Raw genomic sequence first — 21421 nt, forward strand, 5'->3', positions numbered from 1 at the left:
ACTACTGAAACTCTAACCGATTAAATTCACTAATCAACTGAGAATAAAAAATAATGATCTTCCCCTATTAATACAAATGGTTACTCAATATAATTAAACGAGCAGTCCAATTAATTCAATTTTGTCAATTTTATTTTTAAAAATGTAATCCTCAAATCAAGTATTCATCTTAAACTATTCTGTCTCCTACACAAGTGATTTGATACTGTGCAGAATTTTTCTATGGAGATTCACTGAATTCTTTTGTAAATTACTCTAACAAAGGACTACTCTCGGGACTATTAGCGGTGCAACATCTAGTGATATGAGACTGCAGCATAGAACTTCCGAAGGTCCTTCTTCCTTCAATAACCTAGAAATTTACATTTACATAATACGAACCTTTAACCTCATTACACTTATTGAAGAAACTAGTCAGACAAGATATTACCAGTGGCGACGATTTTTGTGTAAGTTTCGAGTAACCCACTCAGGTTTGTCAGATATCATCTGACAAGACACCAATGAGGATTGTAATGCAAATACGTAGATGCAACCAAACTTCAAGAAGATCGAGCCCACTCAGACCGACCCCCACCCCCCGAATCGCCGTCCATGGATTTAACACGTAGTATTATCATATTTAATCTAGTTAGTTTCTATAAAATCATACCATGTAAATGAAGGAGTGTGGTATCATTCTAAAAATTGTTTTTGTTGTTGTTGTTTGATTTGAGTTTACCTTCTCTTTCAGCAGCGAGACTACATGAAACGTGGACCTACTACTTAACATCGGATCTGATCCACATGTTAAGCAGTAGATCGAGAATCGAACCCGGGTCTCCCGCGCCAAAGGCTTAGAAATTCTTGTATCTGACATTGTCCACCACCACTAGTATGCAGTACATGATCTCTTATTGTTTATTCAGCCTAGTAAAGATACTAACAGACTATTTTAGCTGAGACTACAAAATTTCCGATTTTGTTATCCACATTTAAGAATTTAGACAAAATAAATGGAGGACCCACTAGAAGCCAGTGGCGTAGCAGCTGCCCCCGCAACCCCCGCAGTGCGGGGGGGCCCCGATGTATAGGGGCCCCGAAGTCTTGCGATGAATAAAGTTTTAAAGAAGTAGAACTTCCACCTTACTTGTGTCGGCTTTACAAGTGGGGCCCCTTCTCTATACTTTGCGGGGGGGCCCGCAAAAGTGTGCTACGCCACTGCTAGAAGCCCAGCTCGAGTCATCCAATTGGCCGTGGTTAGTATTGTCTATTGACATGTTCAAATTTATTTTAAAACAATAAGGTGTATTTAAGAATGAAAATATGATATGCACTTATAGTCTTATAATCGTTATGACATGCTTCGGACAACATCCTATGATGTGCGTGTAATGTTAAAGTTAATGGATCTTTACGTTTGCCGCATCCTTTACACTTAAACAATATAGCCATTGGTTATATTCGTGTATTCAAACGCTTCTCTTCTTTTCTTTAGAAGCATCTTTGCTTTCTAGTGTGGAACTACACATGCATTACAATGAAAAGCAATGGAGTTATGTATGGTAAACATAAAAGTATGTTTTACCCAGTTCAGATTTAAGAGAATTTTAGGATGAAACCTTTAAATCTCCACACTTTTGAAATTTGGATGTTTTCTATTTTTAAAATCAACGACAATATGTATATCTTACTACACAATATAAATATACCGTCTATTTCGAATACTAAATGAAGAATGCCACTCTACCTTCAAATACAGGTAAATCTTATTGGGTTGTGCTTATTATTGTGTGAGCTTTGAATTAATAGAGAAACGTAATATAAGGAAAGCAAGAATCTAACGGAAAATAAGCCAATTCCTGTCAGAGATTAACATTAAAAAACAGCTTACCACTTCATCATAGCCATGCACAACTGTGCGTGACAACATTTAACCAAAGCTACCCATCCTCTGCATGTTCCCTGACGCACATTCCTAAATTCAGATGACATACTCCCCTCGAAAAGGTCTTCGGCGCGGGAGACCCGGATTCGATGCCCAGAGGGAGCTCATGTGATTCGTATCTCACGTTAAACTATATGTCCATGTTTCAAATAGCTTCGCTGCTGAAAGGGACGCTAAGCTTTAACCCATCCCACCCCCTTGAAAAACATTAAATGCTTTGAACATACTTTGGCATCCAATGTCCTAAAACGTTTTGTTTTTATATACATTAAATATTTTTTTTAAAAAAAGTTTCCCATTAGTTTCAAGTAATTTTCTATCGATTCCTTTAAATTTGAATGACGCAATTTGTGTCACAACCCTTTCTTGTGAGAATCCAGCTTTACAAGAATGTGAATGACCATGTTTCCCAACATGTTTGTACATTTTAAATGCATGTCATGAAACTTATAATAACAATCTCAATCTCTTTTGATCTAGTACTTTCCTGACGTTTAAGTTTTGACAGAAATCTTCAGGATTTAGCATCACTGTCATAATATGAAAAAGAAATCTCCCACGTTGTGCCACGAGCGCTCTCGACAGGGGAACTCCTCTTCTCTAGGATAGCAATGATAAACGTGGGCGATCATGACCCTTGGCTTAGCAGGATATTTCACTGACGCCTGGAGTGACACTGAATAGACACGAGCACACAAACCCAAACGAATCGCAGCAGGATGCCCCGCAAAATGGACGCACAACGACTTTCGTTTTTAACGAACAGGAAAAATTTTCAATTGCTCGTTGTCCATGCTCGAAATAGGGTTATAATCACCTTATCTGTATCAAAATGACTTTTAACATTATAGTTAAGTAAATAAAAACATATTTCCTTAAGAAAGGAAAAACTCACAGTGTATGATATATCCATGCTAATTTTAATATATATATATATATATATATATATATATATATATATATATATATATATATATATATATATATATATATATATATATAAATTCTCCGAAGGAAGGAAGGTTAACATTCGAAGTATCTTGCGAAATAAAATATTTTCCTTTTAATAAAAAAATATTGTTTCGTTGCTTCTCTTTACAAAGAAATTTTACTTTCATTAACCGCAACTTCCTTTCTGCACAGTTTGTTTTCAAGGTTCAGAATTTAACCTCACTTCCTCTAAAATAATTAACTTTCAAAATGTAATAATAATACAATTTTATCAAATTATATCCAGGTTCAATAATTCTCTATTTCCAACAGAACTTCGTAGGATAATGAACAAGAGAAACGAGGGCGTTGCTTCCTTTCCTACCACAAACAACCAATCAAAGCTAATGAAAGAAATATGACATTTTGTTTCACTAACTATCATCTTTGTTTCTTATCCCATTGCTTTGTATGGGGTAATTTTTCTGTTTCCTTTGAAACAGAGCTATCAGACGTCCTTTCCCCCCGAATTTGTCTTCTTTTTCAGGCCCTAAAAAATTGTCCGGGCGGATTTTTAGAAGAAATGGGGAATTGGCATTTAGATATCTGCTTCATCTTCAAGATTCGTAATATATATTCAATTTTCAAAGAAATAAAATACAACACTTTCAATTGTAAACGTAAAAGAAAGAAACGTTATATTTCCCATAATCGGTGTCGTAAAAGTTTTGTTGTATAAATTATATTTTCTTGCTATGCCGTTAAGACATTTGTTAGGTGATATAAATATTTTTATGAATCTAAAAGAATTTTCTTTTTTTAAAAAAAAATCTATTATGTGATAATCCTACTTTAAAATTAACCTAAACTTTAATGATTTGACGTTTACAGATTTCTTCTTGAAATCTATGTAAATATCCGTTTCTTTGTGAAAATTAAATTTGTTATATACACGTGTATAAAATTTTAATACTTAATAATTAAATTTACTTAAGGCAATATCTTATAATAACTACATATAAAACTATGTGAACTCGCTGACATAAAATAGTGTGTACTTCCGGTTGATGTGGAAAATTGAAATTTGGCATGAATGTAGCTTTTCGGGACTAAACCACAGGAAAATTGCCAAAAGTGAATATTTGTAATTTTTAGGAGATCTAAATTAAGAAATTTCCTATTATTTAAATAGACCTTTTTTGGACCTATAATCTCATGTTTTAGGTACTTCGAATTAAAACTTGAAATTCAGTATAGTCGGGAGACAGAATCTGGAAAAGTCTCCATAATAAGGAGCTCGATTAACCCGAGAGAGTAAAACCAACCGGTGGTCCTAAATCATCAAGTCCACTATCCTGATCATTTCTAGACCGCCGGTCACTTGATAGAGCGGAAGTTACCCCTGTACATCTCCATCCCACTCTACTGAAGCTAAAAGAATGAGCGTTCCTAATAAAAGGCCATATCTCCGAAACTAATCAAGATATTAATGAATTTCTTTTTCCTGTTTTATCTGTAAGGAGAGCTTTACAATTTCGTTTATTTATGCTTTCGATAGATCCAACGGGTTTTCGGAAAATTTAACATAAACATTAAAATGTACCATATTTTGTCCTTAATAGTTTCGTTTTTGCTCTGTATCTCCCCAATAAGTTGAGATATAGAAAAAACATCCCTCATTAAATTTGTAGACCATTAAGTTATCTTTCCAATGATACCAATATTGTTAGGTTTACTTGCAGAACTAGCCGTACAGAGATGTAAGTTTGAAGGCAAGTGCGCTTTGATTCGAAAGCTGGTGATCCGAATGGCATCACTAAATTTCAGCTCACGACAGTCAATAAAGGTTTTGTTTCCAAGATAAAAGCTGATTTTTCCTCAATATTTGAAGGACAGTTCTCACCCTTCTCCCTTGAGCTCTCCTGCACTGTCATGTTCATTTATTGATCTCCGGTCACTTGATACGACCCTGCGTTAAGGGCAACAAAATTTTGGGATAAGTAGAGATGTCTTTTATAGTGTTAAAATCCATTTACAGTTGATATTCAGGATGATTCCAATTTTTCAACTCTATTTGTGTGCGGTATTTCCACTGGTTGTTGAGAATAATTTCTTATTTCTTTAATAAAAATGTTCATCTTATTATAATAAAAAAGTAGAAAATATAAATAGTGTAAGAACATATGTAAAGATGTTTTAAGTAAGGGCAAACACCATTCACAGGTGATATACAGGGTGATTGATAACATCATTGTACACCTGAAGAGTATTTCTAAAATCAAGAATGGGACTGTATTTTCTCAATGGTCACTTTACAAAATGTTTTTACAGAAACATCAATAACTATATTTGTATGTAATTTATGAGAATATTACATCGAACTTCATTAAATACTTACTAATTACTGGAAACAAGCAGAACCATAATAATATTCTACATTATCATATCAAATCTGCGCAAAATATTTCCAAAATTACATATTTCTTTAGTCTTTTGAATCCTCATCAGATTAATCATTTTCTGGTTCATAAGTGTTTATAAGTGAGTTATAACACTTGCTACTATTACAGCTACAGGTTCTAATGTACTCTACTGAAGAGCGCACACATTTGCTATTGTTTGTGTCCCACGTATGTTTACATGTACAAGAATTTAACTCTGGACAACTTTTAGGTACAGATTCCGGAGTGGTCCATTTGAACACCGATTTTACATTCGTAGTTTGCCAACTAAAATATTCGAGTTGAAGGAAGCCAATATTCGATTCGCTGACGTGCCCCCAAACGTATGTTTGAAGATGTGCTCGCTTGATGTGGAGCATTAGAGCATCCTTCACTGGTGGAAGATAGTCTGTTTTTTTTTTTTTTTTTTTTTTTTTTGTGACCAACCAAATCAGCAGACAGAACTGATCGAAGGATTTTGTGAATCGGTGTAGAGATGCACTATAAATTCTTCTGCACGTGCTATCGTCTCACCATTTACATTACCAGATCCTAAGTTACTTAGCAAGTATGATTTTTTAAAATATACATCCCATGCTTTATATTTTCTAATTTCTGCGAACTGACTGATGGTGATTTGGCGGATATTTTTAAAATGTGTGCTGAACTTTCTAAACAGGGCGTGGTCACGAATTGATGATTTATTCGACCATTACAGTTCATGTTATACTGAAGGAGAGACAAGATTTAGGTAAGTACTTACTGAGTGATTTGGAGAAGTATTGAAGGTCGAGATTGTCCGCTTCCTCAGCAGTGGAAATGTTTTATTGATTTGCTTGAAGACAAACCTGACTTCACGTCATTTCATTCTTTCCAGCTGATTATGTTCTGTAGGCAAATATTGAAAGACGAATGGTTAGTTAGCACATCAGGTGGATTTACAGACTTACTTCATGTGGAGTCGTCACAGGAAGAAGACCTACCATTGAGAAAATTCAGTCCCATTCTTGATTTTAGAAATACTCTTCAGGTGTACAACGATGTTATCAATCACCCTGTATATCACCTGTAAATGGTGTTTGCCCTTACTTAAAACACCTTTACATTTGTTCTTAAATTATTTATATTTTCTGCTTTTTTCATTATGGTAAAATAAACATTTTTGTTAAAGAAATGAGAAATTATTTTCAACGACCAGTGGAAATACAGCACACAAATAGAATTGAAAAATTGGAATCATCCTGAATATCAACTGTAAATGGATTTTAACCAGGGCTGTAGTCGAGGGTACACGGCGGTACACGCCGTAGACCCTCTGATTAATCCTAGTTATTAGAGTGTGCCTTCTACTTCAAAGCGTATGGTACTTTCTACTTTTACTTAAGTTATATTTATTTATGTATTTATCGGGCCATGACTTCAGTGATAAAGTGACTATAATATCTTTTTCCCTTATATTCTTAGCTGGTGTTCAAATATCCCTGCATGATATTTCAGGGGTTAGCAGGGTTTTTCATGAGAAAAATCCATTTTTTCTAAGTACACTGTCTTTTTATGTTTTTTCTACACTAAAATACAGTTAAATTTGGCACAATTTCCTTATTTCTGGCAACATCGGGCGCGGTTTTTTCTGTTTCTTCTCGGAGTGAGTTGGTTAATTCTCTATACCTACACCTATTTATGTTATTAATGGTGTGATTTAAGTAAGGAGTGTCATCAAGAAAATAGCATGAAATGCTTTTAGAATATAAAACAGTAACGTATTGAATTAATTAATACATGCGTTTTACATTGTTCATTAAAAGCGCCTTTTATGTCTTTAGACAATCATAGATGAATCACAAAACAGCGTGTACCCTCTGAAAATTTTAGGACTGCAGCACTGATTTTAACACTATAAAAGACATCTCTACTTATCCCAAAATTTTGTTGCCCTTAACGCAGGGTCGTATCAAGTGACCGGAGATCAATAAATGAACATGACAGTGCAGGAGAGCTCAAGGGAGAAGGGTGAGAACTGTCCTTCAAATATTGAGGAAAAATCAGCTTTTATCTTGGAAACAAAACCTATATTGACTGTCGTGAGCTGAAATTTAGTGATGCCATTCGGATCACCAGCATTCGAATCAAAGCGCACTTGACTTCAAACTTACATCTCTGTACAGCTAGTTCTGTAAGTGAATCTAACAATATTGGTACTGTTGGAAAGATAATTTAATGGTCTACAAATTTAATTAGAGATGTTTTTTTCTATATCTCAACTCATTGGGGAGATACAGAGCAAAAACGAAAATATTCAGGACAAAATATGGCACATTCTAATGTTTATGTTAAATTTTCCGAAAACCCGTTGGATCTATCGAAAACATAAAGAAACGAAATTGTAAAGCTCGCCTTACAGATAAAACAGGAAAAAGAAATTCATTAATATATTGATTAGTTTCGGAGATATGGCCTTTTATTAGGAACGCTCATTCTTTTAGCTTCAGTAGAGGGAGAGGGGAATGTACGGAAGGAACTTCCGCTTGCATCAAGCGACCGGCGGCCTAGAAATGATCAGGATAGTGGACTTGATGATTTAGGACCACCGGTTGCTTTTACTCTGTCGGGTTGAACGAAACCTAATAACCATGTGTTCTGCCTCCCGACTAGTATGCTTCTATATTTTTTATAGGATTATTAAACAAAATCACTAATTAAAAAAAATCCAACTTTAGAGTAGTTTTATGGGTAACTAGAAAATCTTTCCAATGTTATTTATATGGGACATCTTATACACCCCAAAATGTTTAGGCACTTCCTGCAGGGCTACAATGATTAAATTTGGCATGATTGTATCCTTCCGGGAGTAACCCACAGGAAAATTGCCAAAACTGAATATTTTTAGCTTTTAGGAGGTCTGAAGAAGAAACGAAAAATCTCTATGTTATTAGTATTTTCTTGTGATACAAAATCTTGTCTTTTGGTTAGTTGAAATAGAAAAAGAAACTTGAAATTTCGGTAGAATTGTGGGTTTAAGAGGTGGGAGGTTGTATGCCGAGCAAACGTGGGTATCTGGGAGCGGAGCCACTACCTAACCTAAGGCTAGTTAACTATATATAAAACGCCACTAAAAGAAAAAAATCACTAGAATCAAATAAATGTCAAATCGTTTCAAAGAAGACAAAAAAAGACAGAGTAATTCCCCATGTACGTAAATCAATGGGTTAACAAATAAATAAAAATAGTTTAGGTACTCAACACCGTTGAAAAAGAAACACTTTATTTGGAGTCAATATAAGTTACACATACATTTTACACAAACAGGTTCTGTGGTGGACAAACATCGTTCTTGCATTTCCTGCCACGTTCTTAATTCATTCTACCATTTCTTTGATTATTACCATCATCATTATCACTGTCTCCCGTAGAGTTGAAACATAATCGTGCGACATTAAACTTTTTTAAAAAAAACTTAGCTTCATACCTGTTTCTACTGCAAATAATCGTTCGTAAATCCTATTCAATATGATTTGTTTATAATTGATCTGATGAAACAATATGAGATGAAGTGTATATATATATATATATATATATATATAATGGCAAAACAGCGCAGTGGGCAAAGCCTAATTGTTATGTTTCAAGGAGACGAATGATAAGCATAAGCGCGGGATTATGGAAAAATTAGTATAGTGGAAATGTGGAAAGAAATGGGATAACCCCGAAGAAACCATATGATATTATCCATTGCAGGCTTATACAGCCTGAAATAGTACAAGGGACTTCTCCCATCAGAGATAAACTTTGTCAATAAGCCACCGTGCCTCCAATCTCATACTAAAGTATAACAGAAAAGAATAATAATTAAGTAAACATATGTGATTGAGTGTTGCTGTGTAAATGTAACATTTAACTAACCTAGATAGAAGTGTTCGAGTTACAAGATTCCCGCAAACGCTACATAACGAAATAAAATATGCAAACATAAAAGACAAACCAATCAGTAGATATCAACGAGGTTAAGAAAACGACATGAATTAAGTGTAAAATCTTCATGCGTAGTTTTTGAGAAAATCAAAAATAACTACTTTTTTATTATCCTAAAAATTGTTGCTGTACGATAAGCACGCCGCACAGTGGTCTTAAAACGGAATTTAGCCGGACAAAAATATTTGTTGTAGAACTGTTACTACGAGAGCATTGAAAATGCTACAAAAACATAAGGCAAAAATTGGCCGTAATATAATATGCAGTTTGGACCAATACCTTTATGTGTAGTATTGTAATATATATAGAAATAATTAATATTACCTCGCTACTTTATAAAGGCGCAACTATATTTACCTTTTCTAGTGATTGTGCGCTAACCGTGGCATGGGCAAATACAGAGACAATGTTAACAGAGAAATTATTAATTGAATTGAAGCAATTTATTATTAATATACATATTTAAGTGAGAAATGCTACAACATACAGTAATAACAACATCCAACATGATACATGTCCTTCCATAATTATGATTACAGAAGCTTATTTTTGCTTGAAATGTTGTGGTTTAAAGCAAATAAATATAAATATAATAAGCATAATAAAACACGAAAATAAGTTCAATTTACATTTACCTAAATTTGAACAAAGAAAAAAGAATATAGTCTTTTTGAGTGGAAAATATCCATTTAATTACCAACAAAAAAAAAGCTATTCTTTTACTGTGAATTAGAAATAGTATGAACGTTCACATGCATGTAACCCGATGATATCCGGGGCTTCATTCCGCATCATCATCGCTCTCATCAGTTTCGTCTTCTGCGCTATCTGTATCTACCCCTTCTTCTTCAGCTTCAAGAAGCCAGACCCAGGTGAAGACCTTTCGTTTCCTTGCAACAACCGAAGTGCTTCCTAAGGCATCTTCCTTTTTCTCGTACGCTTTTCACTAGTAAGGGATGAGATGATTGGATCCGACGACACGAGCAAGTTGTGAGGTATGTCTGTCGTGACATGGATTTGAGAAGTCTTCCTGGAATGGTGTGCCCGGTAGTGGCGGAAGTTTTTGTTCCTAGATTCCTGTGCTTCCTTCGAAAGAATACCTATAGGAACTAAAAAGTGTTTGATCACCTCTGTGATCCATGCATTAGAGTTGTATGCAATGTTGGTGGCATCCGATACCAAGCGTAATGTTTTACGCACAGCGAGGCAGTTGCCTTAGTGTACTTTAGAATGATGCCAAAGCGTTTTATTAGATCCAGGTCTACTCCAGTTGCATCTGCAGCCTTTTATGGATGTGCGAAAAATCGCCTTACCACATTCCCCGTGTTTGATGTGCTTCTGCCGTGAACAACTTTATCTACCGTGATGCCCACTTCTCTCCTAAGTGCTTGCTGAACAGCTGTTTTTCTTCTCATTTGCTGTCACAAAGGTTTTTCTTCTCATTTGCTGTAGTACCTGTAATAGAAGTTTTCTCCAGTTTCAGCTTGTAGGCAGTGTGAAGAACACACTCACGGAATTTGATCCAAGCGTGTAAAGTGGAGGGGTCATATTGAAGAGTTTCTTCTTGAGGTGGTCTATTGTACACTTGTCGAAGATCATTCACCTGGGAGGGAAGGCACCCACAAATGTAACACCTCTCTGACTAGATGATCCGCTTAGAACGTTTATCACTTTAGTATCTAGCACTGTACTAAGAAGCACAGGATAAACGTTTACGTGTTCTTCCTTAACAATCATTTCTACAGGTATCAGTTCACTGATTTCCTTCCGAACTTTTGCCACTTCCTCAACTGTAGACTGTGCGGTTTCTTTGACGTATTTAAATCTGATTGGTCTACAGTACTTTGTGGAGGAGGGTACTGGATTTTTCCACACAATTATTTTGGTATTTTGGAAATTAGTTGCAGTTGTGAGTTGTAATGGCACTAGGGTAATCATGAAAACTGTTTAAGTTTAAATCCTGTTGTCAGTTACTTCGTCGTCATGAGCACGAGCTGCAGAGTTAGGGAGGCTCAATATGAACTCACTGTAATTGTTGCTGCCATCACAGGCCCATTTACAGAACAGTTCCAGACGGGCGAAACACATGTCTTCAGGAAATTGAGTCGTCTCACACAGACGCTATGTGGTATGATCGTCTCACACAGATACTACAGTGGAATAGATGCTTCCTCTTCTGAAACGACAATATCTTTGGATAACACCTCTTCTTCGCACTTCACAGGACGCTATTGTATGAAGGATAGATGTTTGTGTTTCGACGTTTAGCCTCCTGTCTGGTATATGAATATTGGAACTTTGACATCCTTGTTTTTATTAGGAAAGCCAATGCTTCATCATCAGACAATGGCGTAGGTTGGTTTGATTGTACTCTGGCTTTTCGCCAAACCTGACGGATTTTCACCAATCACGAAGGGGAATATTCTGTGGACTGTGACAATAGATCTGCTGCAGAGTGCTTCCCTTCTGAATGAAGAATTGATTTAGTAGCAAATATAAGCTCTTTAGTTAATGTCTCCGACCGTAGTTGTTATGTTTTTCGGCGCTTGGATCTGTCACCGACGAAAAGTCTTTGGCTGGTTATCCTTTAGGCCTGGTACTGCTGAGTGGTTTATCAGGTGGTACAGAAGTCAGAGTGATCCAGAGTAATTGAATCTTCTATCGAGCCAACTACGGTTTTAAGAACGAAATAGGTGATCTCTATAACCAGCTTTTACCCACTTGCTCTGCAGAGTTGTAGAGTAAGCTTTGAGTTGATTACGCAGCTGAAGCTCACTGTCTTCATTCACTTGTGCAGGATACTGTGAGAGCACGAACGTCATCAAGTATCCTAGAGAATCAGCAGACGTAGGTGACAACAGTTTGTAGTTTCGTTTGCGTAGGGCCTCAAACAATGTTCCGTTTGTCACCATGGTTCTTGATTATTTTTCCTGTAAGTACATAGAACAACGCGATTCGGTAATTTAAGACATAACAGTTCAAAGGTAACGTATAAGTTGACTTACTGCAAAGCATCACATTCATACGATGTTTAATTGTTTCTTATAATGATTCCCCATAAAATTTACTACGCACGTCTGACAATGAAAGTTAGCTGGACAAAAATACCCGCAAATCGTAAAAAGGGACAAAGGCACAAAGTGGGAAGAGAAAATACGTCGATTGCATAGGAAAACATACTCTTCAAATGAATTCACATGCCGCAGACCTCTATTATCCTCTCCTTCCAAGTTCTAGACCATTGAAAATTCATTTTCTAGAAAATTTGTATAATCAAGTCATAAGATGATGTATTTAATAGTGTAAAATGTGGGAACACCATATCCGTGAGAACATCACAGGAAAGTGTCAACATATACATTCAGCCTCTAAAATTACTTTTCGAAAGCCACACTTGTCTTGAATTTATGAACCATCATTTGATACAGCTTTTATTCGGATTAGCATATCTAAAATAGGAGTGGTAACAAAGAAGACACATTCGCGTGGTTCTGGGAAATGACAGATAAGGCCCCCGACAGAAATATCATGAAAATGGTATGTCCAGTCTATTGGCAGCACAACCCACCAAGATTTATTCAATTTCGTGATACTCAATTTTTACGACTTTTGTCCAGCTAAATTCAATTTTCAGACCACTGTGCGCCATCTATTAAGATAAAACTGATACTGAAATATATTCTCATTAAGTTTTTTTTTATTATTATAACACTGGGAAGACGTTACAGAAGCATGCAATACACATTATGTTTAATGAGATATAGATCAAAATTACGTTAGTTTTTAAAATTATTGTTATGCAAATTGCGTATCAAAATGCTTTTCCATTTATATAACAACTAGGAATTCGGCATTGGCTGCATTATGAAAAAAAAAATGGAAGGTTACGATACAATTTTTAAAAATATGAAATACTGTGCAATTAATAGGTCTTGAAACAGGCATTTAGTGGCTCGAAGAGTTTGTTGTGAAAAAAACACCGAAGGGAAGGGGCTCTGATATTATTTTACTACTACATCACTGGATATGTAATTCTCATCCGCCATTGTAATATTGTAGTTCAACATTTATAAACAACAACTGTACATTAGCTTTACTTATATTAAGGAAACACTCCACAGGTTATCTTCACTCACGAGAAGCACACAAAGAATCGACGCAGTGTTGTCATGCCACGAACTTTCGGAATGCCCCTTGTATTCTTGAGGAATTCATCATCAACAAAAAAAAAAAAAAAAAAAAAAAACTTAGTAGCTAATGATTATTTAAAGATTTGTCCAAAAATAACAAAAAATAATAAAAGTGCAAGGAGAAAAAGCTAAAGTGACGGTAATTCTTGGCTCCTGTCAACATTGGAAAGCTTGAAAAACTCATCAAAGGCTAAAGCATGATATTGAGACACCACTAATAGCTCAGAAAGAAAAGAAGAAGAATGATATTACTGGAGATGTAATCTGCACAGTTCCACGTAATATACGTAGTTGCACGAAATGGTGAGACGAAGAAAGTTGGAAGAAACAGAAGAACCGCGAGAAAATCCAAACATGGGAGATGGAATCGAACCAGGGACCCCATTCGCCAGAAGTGAGCGCTCTACCACTGAACCAATGAAACCTCCATAGATATTTAGCGCTATAGGAGTAAACAAATTGAAAGAGAAATCCACCCTGAAAGGTTCAGTTTCTATTAACGATTGCTTTATGTACACATGCAGAGTTCATTTCGGAAGCTTACATTTGGTACGTAGTAGTGGGCGTGCTCCCTGGAATCGATTTCATTCCATATAGGGTGATTCAAATCTAATTGTGTGCTTTTTGTGTTATAAAATACGAAAATGATATAATGCATTGGGTACGGAGTTTAAACCCTTACCTTTGCGTAAGATATTATGGATTTTTCGACTCCCGAGTTTCCTTTTTTCTGTGTGTGTGTGTTACCCTACAAAGTGGATGAATATCAGACTAAAGTAACCCATGAGACAAATTTTCATAATTATATGTACATCATTTTATTGACCTCGATGTCATTTATTGATAGATATATCTTATATTTGGGCAACTAAACTTCATCCAAAGTTATATAACCCATGAAATTAGTAAGGGCGAGACATGTGCTCAGTCATCTCCCTGTCTAGTTCTCTACTTTGATTGTCTAGGTCTCTACTCTGGGTCTCTACATTCCTACTTTGATACCACAGATACTGAAAATGAACTTCAAAGTACCGGTGGTCCAGGTAATTCGAAAAGTTGTTTCGTTATAAGTTTTATAGAGATGTAATTTTCACTCAATCAGTGCCTATGGAATAAAGCACAGGACCTAAGTAATTGAGTGTCTGTACATAGAGAAGGATGTCGTTAGGCAACACATTCGGATGGTTTTATATTGCTGTACCACCAATAGAGGTGGGAAATTATGGAAACATCACCTGCCATAGAACAAGTAACGAAATCCAACAGTTATTTTATGCAAAGTTAGCATGAAAATGGTACTTTGGAAGGCATGCGAAACTGCTATGGTAAACGGGGATAGGTCCACTGCAAATGCTGCAGAAAACTATCACAGGAGGATAGAACTCAGAATTGGAAAATGCGATCTGAATGTAATCATCAATAATTCACTACATTACGATGCATTACAAATGTTAGACTCGGGCAGATTTGCACTTGGATGCTAAAAGCAGAACTATGAAGTATATTAACATAGATAAGAGGATTGTCTATGAGATTAAGCAGTACTAAATAAGGAAAGACACGTGAAAACTCCTCAGATGTTTAGGACACATGAAAAGCTGCAATGTATCCTCCGCTTCTTCTGACAACTGGCTATAGGACCACGTTATATGAAAAGGTCCCTAGGTGTCTGGAGCCACCTTTGGAGACACGTAGGTGTATGGTAAGTGTGGGATGAACAATATTTGAATTCTTAATTTCATTTCTTTCATACACCTGGGTGATATCCGACAACTGGAAACTCAGTATGGGAATCAAAAGTCAGAGCACGGTATTGATTTTCCAGAATTTCCATACAAAACTATGTTTATTGGACTCGTTTTGAAAATAAATAATTTTCTTCATATGGGGACACGAGAATTCACCGTCTTGTTGACATCGAAACAAATTTATTTAAGAAATCTGCTTGGCAATAAATAGATAACTAATGAAAAGAAACTAACCTTATGTTTTGTTTCGTTTCAAAGACACCGGATGGTGTGTGAATGAGTCCTTGTTAGTAGTTGTCTATTTAGTTCGACCTACATACTTTAAATACGAACAGTTGTGTATGTGCTATTTAATAGTGTCGGAATATGGGCAAAATTGAATGTAAATCTGTGACATGAAATCTTACTGTTTTCATTCGCGTGAACCAGTTCAATAGTGTGAAGAACATGCAAATATTCTATAATACGGAAGAGAAACTTAACTAAGAGTCCAGTCACACGTTCAAGTCGTTATTTTGAGAAAAGAGAATCATTCTCTGCGAAAAATCGCTCAGTGATTGTGCGGAGCAGTGCGTCGGACTCTTGAAAGATTTACACAAACTAATATAAATATTATACAAAAATGCAAACGTCCAAAAACATTATCTTAAGGGCAAGTTCACTGCAAAAACAAGCAAATGGAATAGATGTTAACCGCTCCGGAAGAACCAATAGAAGAACTATAGAAGAGCTACTTTCATTCTGTATCAAATAGGACGGTGGCTCAGTGTCTTTAGCTCAGTGATCTTGGGAATAAGATTTCAGTAAAGAAACCAGTTCTTAGAGCAGGAAGCATTACGGTAAGGTACTACTGGGCCAAAAACTTAAAATAAAATCTATCTATATATATAAAAGAGAACGTACAAATCCTTTGTTAGCTCATCACGCTAATACGGCTGAACCAATTTCTTTCATTTTTGGGGGGTTATTAAGATTTGGACCCTAGATGGTTTTTATCATATCACTTTAATTTTCAATTACCAGTGTCTTGAGATAATTGACCATTCAAGTGTCCATAACGTACAAATCCTTTGTTAGCTCATCATAGCTAAATCTAACCGTATTTATATGCAACCCACATGACCGTGTCACTCGGCGGGTTAACATAAATGACAGGCGATATAATGTTAACATTTACTCCAATCTTCTATGGTTTTTATCATATCACTTGAAAGCGAAAAAGTAAAAATTATCTAAGTAACAAAGTTTATTGCGTTCCAGGGTGACCGCAGCGAAGCGGGGTGAACGCTGCTAGTGAAGAATAGAACGATAATTAATGCAAGAGGCCACTCTGGACCGACTAATCTAGATTCTAACTTTTCTCCTTCCAATACTAGAAGTTTGTGTAACGTCGTTTAGAAAAGTGCTTTCATCCCGACCGCGTAATACCTACATCAAGACACGGATCAGGTAACGCCACTGTTTGGAGATGCTTTATAAACTACTAAGTTGATAGTTTAGTTTGATTTAATGAAATATTGAACAAAAACGTGTTTCACAACGTTTAAGTGAAGCATGGAATCCCATCAGTAATCATCTCCAATGCAAATAAGACGCTTACATCAATAACAAATGTATGTGATATTTATCATGCTCTTATAAGATGAACTTGACACTCCGTAAATAGATCTCAACGAATACTGTAGGTCTTTGAAGGTCTCTTCAGAGGTACCGGAGTCGCATAGCTTTCTAATAGTTGGATAAATCAATCAAACAAATGCTTAGAATTTGTAAAGTTCTTAAAACTAAGCTAAGGTTGGCATTTCACTGAATGCAAACGTACTCAATAAATATGTTTCAATGAAAACAGGATCATTAGTTTTAATTTCCTTATATGAGCAGTGATGTTTATTTTTATAGAACAAGTCAAACAAACTGGGTTTTGTATGGATATGTTTCTTTTCTTTGAAACTTATGAAAATCAGTAGTATGTTCAGACTTTTGACAGTGACTGTATGTATTTGTATAATTTATAATTACAGTAAATTTACAAATAAACGTTTGCGATGGCGGTATTTTATAAAACACCCTATACTGCCACGCAAACACGGTCTTTTGAAATTATTCACGATTGCAAACGGAACTTACTTATGAGTTTATTCTGAGACGGTAAGGTCTGGGAACGATTAGATACAACTGAATCAACTGCGATGCAAATACATTACAGAGGTACTAAATTGACAGCGTAATTTATTTTGTTTTTTCATTAGTGTGTAAATAATTAGCAGAGAGAGTGGCAAAAAAGTAGTTTCATATTTTAAATAATGCCTCGTGAGACAGTGGGAACAAGCTTCTGTTGTTTCATAGTGTGATGAATCAAAATATTGTGTTTTAAATTTTCATATTTTATAATACTTTGACCAAATTTTCATATTTAGTAAAAATCTTAATATTTCTTTATATTTACGTGTCGTAGATACCGTATGTCTAAACTTTATCTCTAACTTTGTTGAACTCAGTGATTTTGGATCACCTTCAAGATTAAGCTCACTTACCTTCCCCCAGTAGATGGGGAGGTTTCTTTCTTGTTAGATCAACAGCAATGAACCGCAGTCCATCTCTCAGTTATGGTTACTGCTGCAGGGAACTCACTTAGCGAGTGGGACCCGTACTAAAAAATCTCCAGTGTTGGTGCCGAAACATTTCAAGGTAAGTTCCTACATCGCAAGGTACTGTATCCTATACGATATGGCTACAACCTGGTGTGTCCAACCCATGACCTGAGAACTCCCTTAGAAACAAGGGAGGTTCTACAATAAGAGCTCTGTCTACCTCAGATAAGGCTGAGGTCTGCGCTACCAAAACCAGTCCAAACAACCTATTTGGGAGTGGGACGGACATCTCTTTCCCCAGCAGAGTGTCTCTTTCCCTAGCAACATTTGACTCATCTTACTCTATGAGAAAGGAAGACAATGCTAGCGTAGGATTTGTTTGGACTTCAATTTAACTTAAAAAAAAAAAAAAAAAAAAAAAAAACTTGATTATATTCCCCGAAGGATGGGATTGTGTAATGATAAGGCAAAACCGAAGGGTCTCAGTTGGTGCCTGTTGAACATTCACAGCAATGTATCTTTTTGTTTTATACTTATTGTATCTTTTTGTGTCTTTTTGTTTTATGATTATTGTATCTTTTTCTTTTATTCTCAATTTAAAGCAGCATTAAGGTATAGTATATATTAACAACGCCAATTGTAAATCGTAAGCTTTTATTATTGAAATAATAGTGTCTATGACTAATTCGTTTTAAAAAGTTTAATGGATACATGACATAAATGTAAGATGATATCAACATTTATTGTTCATGTTGTAGAAAGTATATAATTAAATCTTCATATTTTTTACATTTTTTGATGTTCGATTTTCATATTTTCTTATTTCTTCTTCGAACTTTGGCTCTCTTTAATAATTACATATTTTTTTCGATGTCCATTGATTGATCGATTGATTTCATTTTAAAGTTCTTTCCAATCATCCAAGCTGTTTGATGTAGAACCTATTGTTTAAGATGGGATACAAAATTTCAAAAAGTTAAGGGTATAGAATTGCCACTTCTTGTAATAAAATCGGGTTTATCTCCTTCAAAAGGAGTGTTTTGCCACTCCAAGTGAAAGTATTTCTCATCTGGTAGCATCTGATGTTCGGCAAAGGAAGTTGTGGCACGAATCAGACGAAAGATGGGCATCCAACTTCAAGAAACCAGTTGATAGAAATGGGGAATAATGAATGGCACGGTGATCCAAAAATAAAGAACGTTTGCTTTACGTTAATAAACCAAACGCCAAAACGAATCCAGGTACACTGTTAAGTCAAGGGTTTCCATACAAAGTAATGAAATATTGTAACAGTACGTAGCATATAGTGGGATACCAAATTATTCAGATATTAAAACGTTTACACAAGTATTCTTTCTTTAATTTGTGATTTTCCTCAATTTTCACGTGAAAATCTTTAAATTGCTAATAATTTATCCACGTTTGTAAAGTTTCCTTCAATTGACAACTAGTACTCATGCTTCAGTAACAATGCCTTCTGGTTTGTTTGCATCTATTTTTGTACACATGAGCTCTCATCGGATTGAAACCAGGCTTTCCTGCACCAACAGCAGTAACGCCAATCATGCATGTCTTTGTTGTAGGATGACAGGATTCTTGGTGGAAGCTTATGATTCGGATCGCACGCTAAGATAGAAGTCTATGTCTGATGAAGTTTTGTTGCTGTAAAGAAAAGAATTGAGTTGAGTTGATTTTAGTTTAGCGTCCCTTTCAAGAGCGAGGCTATATGAGACATGGACCTATTGATTAACGTGGAATCCGACCCACATGAGCTCCCACCGGGAATCGAACCCGGGTCTCCCACGCCAAAGGCACACTAACTAAAACAGATCAATGATCATAGCCATTCAGTCGACCAGGTTCAAAGATTTATTAATTTGCTTCAAAGAAAGGCTATGTGAATAGAATCTAGAAACTTAAAGTAGAAATTGATGTACAGTACAGCACTTCACAATATGTATGAAAAAAGTGCAATTCATACATTGATTATTAGATTAGCAGCAGGGCTAGGTCATGAAAGACCATGACAACGTCGATATCCTATTACACAACTATGGATGAAACTCATATAAGAATAGTAAACTTCTTTATTTTATTATTAGTTTTATATTATTTACTAGCAAGATATTTTATTTTCATTTTTGGACAGGGTTCTTGAAAGTAACTATATATATTTGAGTTTAAACACGGACTAAATTCTAATATGATTATCAATTTTACGAAATTTAGTTAGAATGTTATCCTGACCCGAGGAAGTATCTTAAATAATGTAGTCTTATTCCAGTAAGCTACGATTGCTGAATATCAACAATAAATTGTCGAGTTCGAATACTCCAAAACTGTCAAGAGTAACACATAGCCCTTCCATACGATAAGCTTCGAACCTTTTTAAATTGCTTAACCAATCCTTAAAAGAGCTCAGAAGTTACAAAATAGTATAGTCAGTAATAAAGGTGCGCACCTATCATCTACTTTCCTAAAAATTAAAAGGAAAAACTCCACAAATTCATCAGTAATGAATTACGAAGTACGAGTAAGGGTCTAAGTGGCAGATAATTAGATTCACCTTACTTATCAACAATATAATTAAATTTATCCAGGTTTTCCGAAGTAATGAACATATAAGAAATCGATAATGCACTTTCGCTGACAATTGTTATTTTTTGAACCAGTTCAGAATGCTCCAAGAGCATTGCCAGAACGAACTGGAAAAGAACTGTTTGTTGTCTGTGGCCAATTGCTTTTATACAAAAAAAAAAAAAAAAAAAAAAAGGTAGACTATTTGTCGCTTGTAACTAGAGGAAGAATAATTGCATATGGGAAGGTGGAATGCCTAAAAAGCAAGTTGTTCGAGCAATGAGCCTGGATATTAAGACAATAAAACATATAATTGAACGATTAGAAGCAGTAGGGGAATAGGGATAACAAACTAAAGCAAAACTGAGTAGACCGCAAATGACAACGGAAGACAAAAATGCTTCGAGCTAACGCAGAAACCCGTTTGTATTGCTGCTGCAGCAAACCTGAAAACAACTTTAGGGCTGGAATGCAGTGCAGAGACATGTAACTATACTCATATTATTTGTTCTGCTATGCAGGTCAAACTAACAGATGCACAAATACATGCTCGCTTAGAGTTTGCAAGGACGCACATCAATACGAGGATTACTACGAAAGTTTTGAGATGTGAAATAACTTACATACTTAAAATCAATTTAACACTTACATCTTCTCAAAGTATTCACCATTACACTGTACACACTATTGCATCCTCGAAAACCACTTTTGGAAGCAGTGTTGCCAGTCTTTTTCTTCAAGTGTTGAAAGTTCATTCTCGTAAGACACTACAGCTTCTTCAGGGCTGCAAAATCTCTTCCCACGCATGCGACCATTGATCCTGGGGAACAGAAAAAATCACATGGGGCCAGGTCAGGGCTATACGGTCGATGAGTCATAAGTTTGACCTCCGTAGATTCTAAAAACTGAATTGTGATGTTGGCCGTGTGTGTGGACGCGTTGCCATGATGAAGCAGGATCCCACGCAATCCAGTTCTTGGACGCCGTTCTCGAAGCTTCTGGAACACTTTTGTTAGGCAAACAGTGGTGTACCACTGAGAAGTAACAG

The sequence above is a fragment of the Thermobia domestica genome, chromosome 8, assembly GCF_964235325.1.
Source record: "Thermobia domestica chromosome 8, izTheDome1.hap1.1, whole genome shotgun sequence".
Taxonomy (NCBI): Eukaryota; Metazoa; Arthropoda; class Insecta; order Zygentoma; family Lepismatidae; genus Thermobia; species Thermobia domestica.